The 8,944-nt window shown below is 45.7% G+C and overlaps 1 long non-coding RNA gene across 1 annotated transcript in view; it reads left to right on the plus strand.

Moving 5' to 3' along the window:
- Nucleotides 1-8,456, plus strand: part of LOC113195973 (uncharacterized) — a 34,788-nt gene extending 26,332 nt beyond the window's left edge. Inside the window, exons 6-7 of the long non-coding RNA XR_003302498.2 lie at nt 6,386-6,516; nt 7,183-8,456. This is a non-coding gene — a long non-coding RNA (uncharacterized LOC113195973). The remainder of the gene's footprint in view (nt 1-6,385; nt 6,517-7,182) is intronic.
- The last annotated feature ends 488 nt before the right edge of the window (nt 8,457-8,944 follow it).

An 8,944-nucleotide genomic window follows, 5' to 3' on the forward strand; every position in this document is an offset into this window, starting at 1 on the left:
CTCCCTGGGTAGTTTGTACCTGTCCATTGCTGGTTTCAGTGTGCCACCATTTGTTCATCGATCTGTCTGTCAAAGCATACCTTGGTTGTTTCTTGCTTTTGGCTACTACTACATACAGCTATAAACATTTGTGTGCAAGGTTTTAAACCCAAGTCTTAATTTCTTTGGGATAAATGCCAAGGTGTGTAATTGCTGGGTTGTTAATTAGTTGGTGTTTAGTTTTTTTTTTTTTAAATAAGAAATGACTGTCATTTCTAGTGTTTTGCCTTTCTGTCAGCAATGTGTCCGTGATCTGTCTCTGCATCATCACTGACATTTGGAGTTTCCTGTTGTTATTGTTGTTATTTGTTTGTTTGTTTTTAATATTCTTTAGTTGTTGAGAGACCTTTATGCTGCAGTCTGGCTAGGCACAAATCATGAGCCACTCAAGCAGGAGCAAACTTTATTTCTGAACTCCACCAGCACACTCCACACACGCTCCCCAGAAACTCTCCCTAACGCCACCCACCCCAACCGGAACTCCCTCCCCAGGCCGCGAGCACACTAACTCTGGGAACCCCATGAGAACTCAACGGGAACGCCAAAGTAGTGGGCGCCCGCCCGCCCGACGCAGCAAGAGCCGTCCTACTACCGGACAGTAAAGGTCTAATATACAGTTGAATCAATCCAGCATCATCTTAATGGCTCGCCTCTCAACCATTACTTCTGGCAAAATGCCAGGAGCCATTCCGACTCGGCCGTGGCTCTCAACACCTTTATTTATATACAGTGCCGAGAACCGAACCCATTGCCTCACACATGCCAAGCAAGTGCCTGCGCTACTCTTGAGCCCCAGCCCCGCCCCTCCATGTTTTTTATGTTAGTCATTCTGATACATGTGTAGTGAAAGCTTGTTGTGCTTTTTAATTTTCATTTTCCTGACTAATGATGCAGAACATCTTTATGTACTTATTTGCCTTATGAATTATCATTTTAGTAATATTTGTTCACATGTTTTCTAATTGGATTGTTCCCTCGCTTGGTTTTTCTGTTAAATTCTGTTATATATTCAACGTGAGCAATTTATCAGATGTGGCTTGCAAATATTTTCTGTTAAATTGTTATATATTCAACTTGAGCAATTTATCAGATGTGGCTTGCAAATATTTTTTCTAGTCTGTACTTTGCCTTTTCCTTCTTTTACTTATTTATTTATCCCATCCCTAGTTTTTGAGGAACCTCTAAACTGCTTTGCAGAGTGGTTGCCCTAGTCTGCAGTCCCACCAAGAGTGTACAGGAGGACCTTCTTCTGCACCACCGTGCCAGCACTTATTGTAGTTGTGTTCTCGATCATTGCCGTTCTGACTGGAGTGAGGTGAAATCTTAGTGTAATTTTGATTCGATTTCCCTGATGGCTAGAAGTGTTGAACACCTTTGCATGTATTTGTTGGCCATTTGTGTTTCTTCTTTTGAAAGAAGATTTTCTCTTTAGTTCTTTTGCCCATTTGTGCATTGGGAAATTTGGGAGGGGTTTTGGTGTTAAGTTTTTGAGATCTTTATATATTCTGGATACTAATCCCCTGTGGGAGGAGTAGCTAGCAAAGATTTTTCCCCATCTGTAGACTCTCTCTTCATGCTCTTAATGGTTTCCTTAGCTGCGCAGAAGCTTTTTAGTTCAATGGCATCCCACTTATTGATGCGTTTCTATACATGTTCTCTAGTTTTTATGTTGTCTTTTAGCCCGTGAGTTACATGAACATTTTTTAGAATTCCATTTTGATTTATCTTTGGTGTTTTGGGGTGTATCTCTTTTTTGCTTAGAGAATTTCTTGTAGGTATTCTTTCAGGGTAGTTCTCCTGTATTTTGCCAAGTTTGGGTGATTTCTGTTGCTCTCTGTTCCAGGCCACCTGTCTTTAGTTCCATTCTATTGTTGCCTCTATTGATTATTTAGCTTAAGTTAATGTGTTTTTCAGGTGTAACATTTCCATTCGACTCTTCTTTACCTCTTCGGTTTCTCTGTGGAGATTTTCTCTATCTTTGTTGACATATTCAGATTTTTCACTTGTTTCAAACATATTTATGTTTGCTCTTTAATCATCTTTTTGACGGAGGCTTAAAATATTTGCCAGACCTCTAGTATCTTAATATTGGCATTTACCTCTTGTTTTTCCTTCCATATGAAATCTTATTAGTTCCTAGTGTGGTGAATGATTTTCAGTTAAAAGGTAGAGATCGTGTTACAAGGCTCTGGATCTTCAGCATCCTCCTCTTTAGAGCGCAGCAGAGATAGGAGACCCAATCCCCACCCCCAGGCTCCAGGAGGCCTCCTGGCTGAGCAGGGCTGGTGACAGCACTGACTCTCCATAAGAGGAGAGGGCCGGTGCCGTGGAAGCCTGGACTCCCTGCATGGTCTCCACTGCCTCCTGGGTTGGGGTCCTCGCCGGTCCATTGGGATGAAACCCAGGCTCCCTACTCTGCATTCTCTGATGTAACAAGGTGAGGGTGGAAGTCCGGTCCTCTCTGAGCCTTTTCTTCCTGTGTGTGGGTGGACATGGCTCTTGTTCTGTGCTGTTTGGCTGGAGGAGAGGACGCGGTCTACCAAACAGGCAGCTCTTTTGATGGTTTCCTGGCTAAAAGACAGCTTTGTTCGGACTTCCTTTGTTCTTGTTGGTATTTCCAGGTTTCCAACATCTTTAGCTCAGATTTTTGGTTAATGGGACAAAAAGAAAGCCCAGGAAACTCGTCACTGTGCCGCCCTTGGGTCCTGATGTTCCCAGCCAGTCCCTCTTCAGAGTGTGTCCTTGTGTGTGTGTGTGTGTGTGTGTGTGTGTGTGTGTGTGTGTGTGTAACGTCTAGGATTCTCAGTGCGCCTAACAGGAGCAAAAGGAAAAGTGCATCTCACAGGGGAGAATGTTCCTCTGAATTCACAGCACTTCATTACGCTTTTGCTCACCAGATTATGTGGCTTCTTCCCACATCAAGCAATTTTTCATTCCTCTGCAGATACCAGAGTTTAGTTCTGACCGTTTACCTGGAGTGAGCATGAGGTCCACAGGTAAAGGGCTCTATTCCATGAGATGCCCCACTTGCAATGACAGTCGCAGTTCCCCCGTGTCACCTGTGCTTCTCCCTGACCCACCATATTCAGGAATTTCCACAATCCTCTCCTTGGGCTCAGTAATTGCTAAAGTGACTCAAACAAACAAAAAAATCAGTTTGGGACTGGGGTTGTGGCTCAGCTGTAGAGCACTTGCCCAGCACGTGCGAGGCCCTGGGTTACATCCTCAGCACCACATAAAAATAAACAAATAAAATAAAGGTACTGTGCCCAACTACAGCTAAAAATAAATATTAAAAAGAAAGTTTATTTATTAGATTGCTGGTTTGTTTAAAAAGGATACAAATAAAAAAGATACAAATCAGGAACAACTAAATGGAAGAGACACAGAGGGCAAACTAAGAAGGAAGGGGTGCAGAGCATCAGCACCCTCTCAGATGCCACAGCCACCGGCCTTCAAGTGTCTGCCTCTGGCCTCCAGGGGTCTGACGGAGTCTTGGCCTTGGTGACCACTCCACCGTCAGTCCCTCTCCCTTCACAGGAGGAGGGCTGAAGGTTCCAACCCTCTAAGCAAGAGGTTGGCTCCCCTGGCTCCAGCCCCCACACTGAGCTCTGCAGGAGCCCCCTCACACACACACCAGACAGGTCCTTGGCATGCAAAGGACTCTCCACCTCTGAGATCCTAAGGGACTTGTGGAAGCCAGATTATGTTACATGCATCTACTCCACTTTCCTGGAAACCATCATTCTATTTTAAATTTGCATTTCCATAAAAACAAATGTTCCACACCTTTCAGATATTTTTTGAACATTTTATTTCTGTTAAATGCCTATTTGAATTTTTGACAATTTTTTTTAAATTGAGTTGTGGTTTTTTGTTTAGTTTAGTTGTTTTTTTCTTCATTTAATGATTTGTAATTTTTCATATAGTCTGGGCACATTCCTTATTATGTACTAGTAGTTTTCTCTCAGCAACTTCCCTTTTCAGTCCCTTTTGATGAATACAAGGTCATAATTTTAATGAATTCCAATTTTCCTATATAAACTATTTGACCTTTTTTTCTCTTCAATCTTTTTTCTTTTTTTTTGTGTTGTTTATTTATACAAAAGCTGAGATGTTTCATAAAAGGTTAAATGTGAATAATGATAGTTAAAATCTTTACCTCTTCCTTCCTTTAAAATTTCACCATTAAAATAACAATAACTATGAATACTCATCAAAATAAGGAAGGTCCTGGCCGTGCATGGTGGTGCACACCTATAATCATAGCTACTGGCAAGGCTGAAGCAGGAGAATCACAACTTGAAGGCCAGCCGCAGCAACTCAGCAAGCCCTTTTTCAGAATTTAAAAATGAAAAAGAGTGCTGGGGTGTAGCTCAGAGGCAGACTGTCCCTGTTTTCAGTCCCCAGTACCAAAGTCAAAGAATGAATGAATATTTTCCTTCTACTCCTGTTTTGATGAATATGTCACATCTGTCACTTGGGACTTTATTTCAAAGAAGAGAAGGAGGGTCTAAGTTAGCTAATGTAACCAGAAGCAGTATTTTCCCTGGCGTTTCCAAGTTCCTACTTTCAACTCAGTTTTCTGGCTGCAGATTCGACAGCCCCTGCTTCCCCCTAGTGTCCTTAATGCCTCTGTTCCATTTCATGATGCTCTCCACATAATATTCCACCTTGCACCTCAGAACAGGGCTGGAATCCTGGACACATCTGGCCTTTAACCAGTAGCAACTTAAGTTTTCAGCTTCACTTAATATTCCCTGTCATCAAAATTTCTCTTTCACACATAGATTCTTTTGGGGTGGGGAAGTACTGGGGATTGAACCCAAGAGCACCTAGCCCTTTTGACTTTTTCTATTGAGACAAGGTCTCACTAATTTTCTTAGGGCCATGCTAAGTTGCTGAGGCTGGCTTTGAACTTGGAATCCTCCTGCCTCAGCCTCTAGAGTCACTGGTATTACAGGTGTGCATCACTGCACCCAGCTCACATATAACTTCTTTAAAAAAAAATCAAAAGAAGAGATAAGGATATAGCTCAGTATTCTGAGTGCTTGCCTTGCTTGTACAAGGCCCTGGGTTTGATCCCCAGCACCAAATTTTTCTTTTCTTTTCTTTTTTTTTTAAACATACCCAAAACCTCATTCCAAGATCTGACATGCCCAGGTATGACCATCTAGTTCTGTCGATTGCCAGTCAAGTGACTCAGAGGACCTGAAGTTACTTTATTAAGCCTCATTTTCTAGGGCATAAAATATAAAATAAAAATTTGATATCACAAAACTGTATCGAGGGTTAGGTAGGATGATTTGTGGGAGAATGTCTAACTCAGTGTTGGCAAATCACACTAATCTTCCCTGATATTCTGATTGTTCTCCTAGACAAACCAGCTATGATGGTTAGGGTAGGGAGCTACAAAAAGACTCAGCAACTCAGTAACATAGAACGAATTTTACACAAATAACAAATGATTTCACGTCCTGCGTATGTATTTGCAGAGCACTCTCCCAGCCCTCAGAGGAAATGGGTGAAAAGTCACCTGTGTGGGGAGTGAGGGTGTGGGTGCCAGGAAAGCCAGAACTGTTGTGATGGACATTTACTGCCTTGTTCTGGGGCTCCACAGCGCCGGCCACACAGTGCGAGTTGAAGCAAGAAACCACCAAATGTCAAGGTGACCCCACGACTCGGAGTTCTCCTGGGCCTGACAGGTAGAGAGTAGCCCAAAAGATTGGGCCCTGTCAGCCGAGGATCCTTGGCTGTGTTTCCATAACCCCTGCATGAACATTTTGGCCCCTATTTTAGTCCAACACAAAAAGTTTTCCCCGGCCTGCTCCAGTCCTTGTCTGAGGGAAGCTCTCTCTGGCCCTCTGTCCAGGAAACAGTGTGTCTGTAGCTCTCAGGAACGGAGGAGAGTGTTTTCAAACAGCACCAGTTCCAAAAACTCATCCCCAAAATCATCCCCGTAAAAGACAAAGCCAACCTCGCAGTTGAAGTCACCAAGCAGTGTGGGCACTGGGGTGTTGTGGGGGACCCCTGGAAGGCAGGCGTCTCTCCCTAGTTAAGGTCGTCTCTTGAGAGCCATTCTGGGGCCTTCACAGGTGCTCTGTCCCTCCACACCCACCTGGGCTCGGGCACTAACTCAGTGAGAATTCCTCTAGGATCACAGGGTCCTAACCTGAATGACTTCTCTTTTCCTGCTTTCTCCCCCCTGGAGTGGAACCATTTCTGAAAGTGCTGAGGTTGGAGCACAGCCACTGTCCCTAACCCAGGCAGCTTTGGTGGGCGTAGGGACTGCACTCAGGAGCGGGCCTGAGGGCTCTCTCAGCAAACCTGTTTGGGGTTGTTTCAGCTCCCTTCTGGCCATTTTGGAAAACCTTCCTGTGTCCTGCAGTGCTCCTGGGCCTTGTCATTGCTGCACAGTTTTTGCTTGGAAACTATAAGAAAGAAGGAGAAAGAGAAATGACAAAACTGGCCCCATAGGTAAGTCACAGAACATCAGATTATTATGGACATTTGTCAAATGAAGAATCTGTTTTCGACAGGTGGTTGGATAGGATGTCTTGTAAGAAGAATTGTTGTCCCTGGAACCTGTCATTTCAGAATTTTCAAAGCTGAAAGCATAAACACACAAACCAGGAGTTTGAAGAGGAAGGAGGGTTTTCATCAGAGCTGGAACACAGCTCCTTAATTAAATCATGAGAACAAGTAATGTCCTCACAGGGTCACAGACCAGGAGGTGTGAGGCGGAGGGTGTGTTAACTGCCCTCCTGAACCCAGCTGGGCTGCGCCCTTGGCCTGCAGTGGGTGCTGAGCTGGCTGCGTTGCCTTCGCTCGCCCTCTAGGTGGAGCTGTGGTCTTAACAGCTGAAGGCAGATCCCGAACCACCAAGAACTTGGGTTACTTCTGCAAGAGCAAAAAAACACTTCCTGCTCTTGACTGAGGATCCCAGATGGACCAGGCCTCCACACTGTGTCCCCCACACCCATTTTCCTCCTTACCTCTCAGGCCTCAGGAAGCATTTGAGGTACTTCTCATCTTACAGAGAAACTCATAAAAATTTGACTCTTTTTTTTCCTTTCCTTGTTATAAAATACAGAAAATATTCTCCCTCTAACCTGGCACTGACTCACACTTCTGCTTTTTCAGAATGGGAACTGGCTCCTTCACATGCAGGTAGGTGCACTCCGGGCTTTGAGATATAACTCCCAGGAACTCAAAGACCTAGAACAGGAGAGGCTGATACACTATGGTCACAAGCACTGGACATTTTAAGTTGTGGGGAAATCCTGATGTTTCCTTGGGACACAGAGGGCTTTTGGGCCCAGAGACAAGTCCCCTGTGAAGGGCCACGTTAGGCACTGTGTGCCCTGGACGGTCAGTTCCTGCATCACAGGAGACCCAAACTGCACAGCAGCGAGGCCGCTCCCACTGAGACCACCATGTTAGCCCACTGCTGCTTCTTTGGAGAAGAGAGGACAGGTCCTGTGACTGACTGCCACTGACGGTCACACTCTCTGTTTCCAGTTGATGTGACCTGGATCCAGACACAGCCCACCCTCACCTTTTTCTGTACGAAGAACGCAAAATCTGTTCCACTGGAGGATTCACGCCAGAAGCCTGAAAATCCAGAGAGATTTCTTTTTTATTGGTTATTCAGAACATTACAAAACTCTGACATATCATTTTTCATACATTTGATTCAAGTGGGTTATGAACTCCCATTTTTACCCCAAATACAGATTGCAGAATCCCATCATCCAGAGAGATTTGACTGGTGGCCGTGTGTGCTGGGCTGAGAGGTCTTCACCGAGGGGCAGCATTACTGGGAGGTGGAGGTGGGGGACAGGACCGACTGGCGGGTTGGGGTGTGTAGGGAGAATGTGAAGAAGAAGGGGTTCATCCTCATGTCTCCCAAGGCTGGCTTCTGGGTCCTGGAATTATCTGGAAAGGGGTACTGGGCGCTCACTCCACTCTGGACCCTTCTCCAGTTGGCAAGAACCCCTCGCAGGGTTGGGATTTCCCTGAACTAGGAGTCAGGAACTGTCTCCTTTACAATGTGAACGACAGGTCCCACACCTACACCTTCTCCAAGCCCTCTTTCCCTGGCCCCGATCGTCCTTTATTCTGCCTATGGTCTTGTGATGAGAAGCCCCTGACTATGTATCCAGTGGTCAGGCCTCAGGAAGTCACCATCATTGCTGATGTCTAGGCCCTTTATGGAGATTCTGTTGTATGGGAGCTGCCCTGAATGACCACGCCTTCCAGTCCAGAAGCACAAGGCTCTAACCAGTCACTTGGTGGTGACTTGGACATTGTCTCAGCTGGGGTAGCAAGGCAGGTCTCTTGTGTAGGCATCACCCCCTGGGGTTGAGCTAATCCTACCCCTGGCCTCATTTGAATGGCTTCTTCCCAATAAAAGGGTCCAGTGCATGCTCCTGTCTCTCTCTCCATGGACCCCTAAGGTCAGAGGAGCCGGTCACAGGATCTAAAGGGAAAGGTACTTCTCTGTCTCTGTGTGGTTATTTTGTGCAGCCCAGCTCACCTGGAGTGACCCTGAGTGTTTAGTCATAGTGGGATAGAGATCATCTTTCCAGACAAGTGACCGCACAGTCCAGACCCAGGCCCTTCTCAGCCACCTCTGATCAACCTATGGTCATGGCTCTCCAACCCCTCTCCCCCAGATCTGTCCCCTTTCCTGAGGCTGAGCAGTACTGTCACCACACCTCAGTTACTTCTCTTGGGCAGGGATCAGGTCTGAGACGGTTGAGATGCAGCTGGGCTGGCAGATTACACTCTGTTAGGTCAGGTGGGTTTCAGGTAGAGAGTCTGAGGGCACACGGACTATTGAGACGCCAGAGTGCGGCTGGAAACTTCCTGGTGTCCAGAATCGGGGTGGTGTGAAGGGACA

This window comes from Urocitellus parryii, chromosome 8 (genome assembly GCF_045843805.1).
Source record: "Urocitellus parryii isolate mUroPar1 chromosome 8, mUroPar1.hap1, whole genome shotgun sequence".
In the NCBI taxonomy this organism is placed as follows: domain Eukaryota; kingdom Metazoa; phylum Chordata; class Mammalia; order Rodentia; family Sciuridae; genus Urocitellus; species Urocitellus parryii.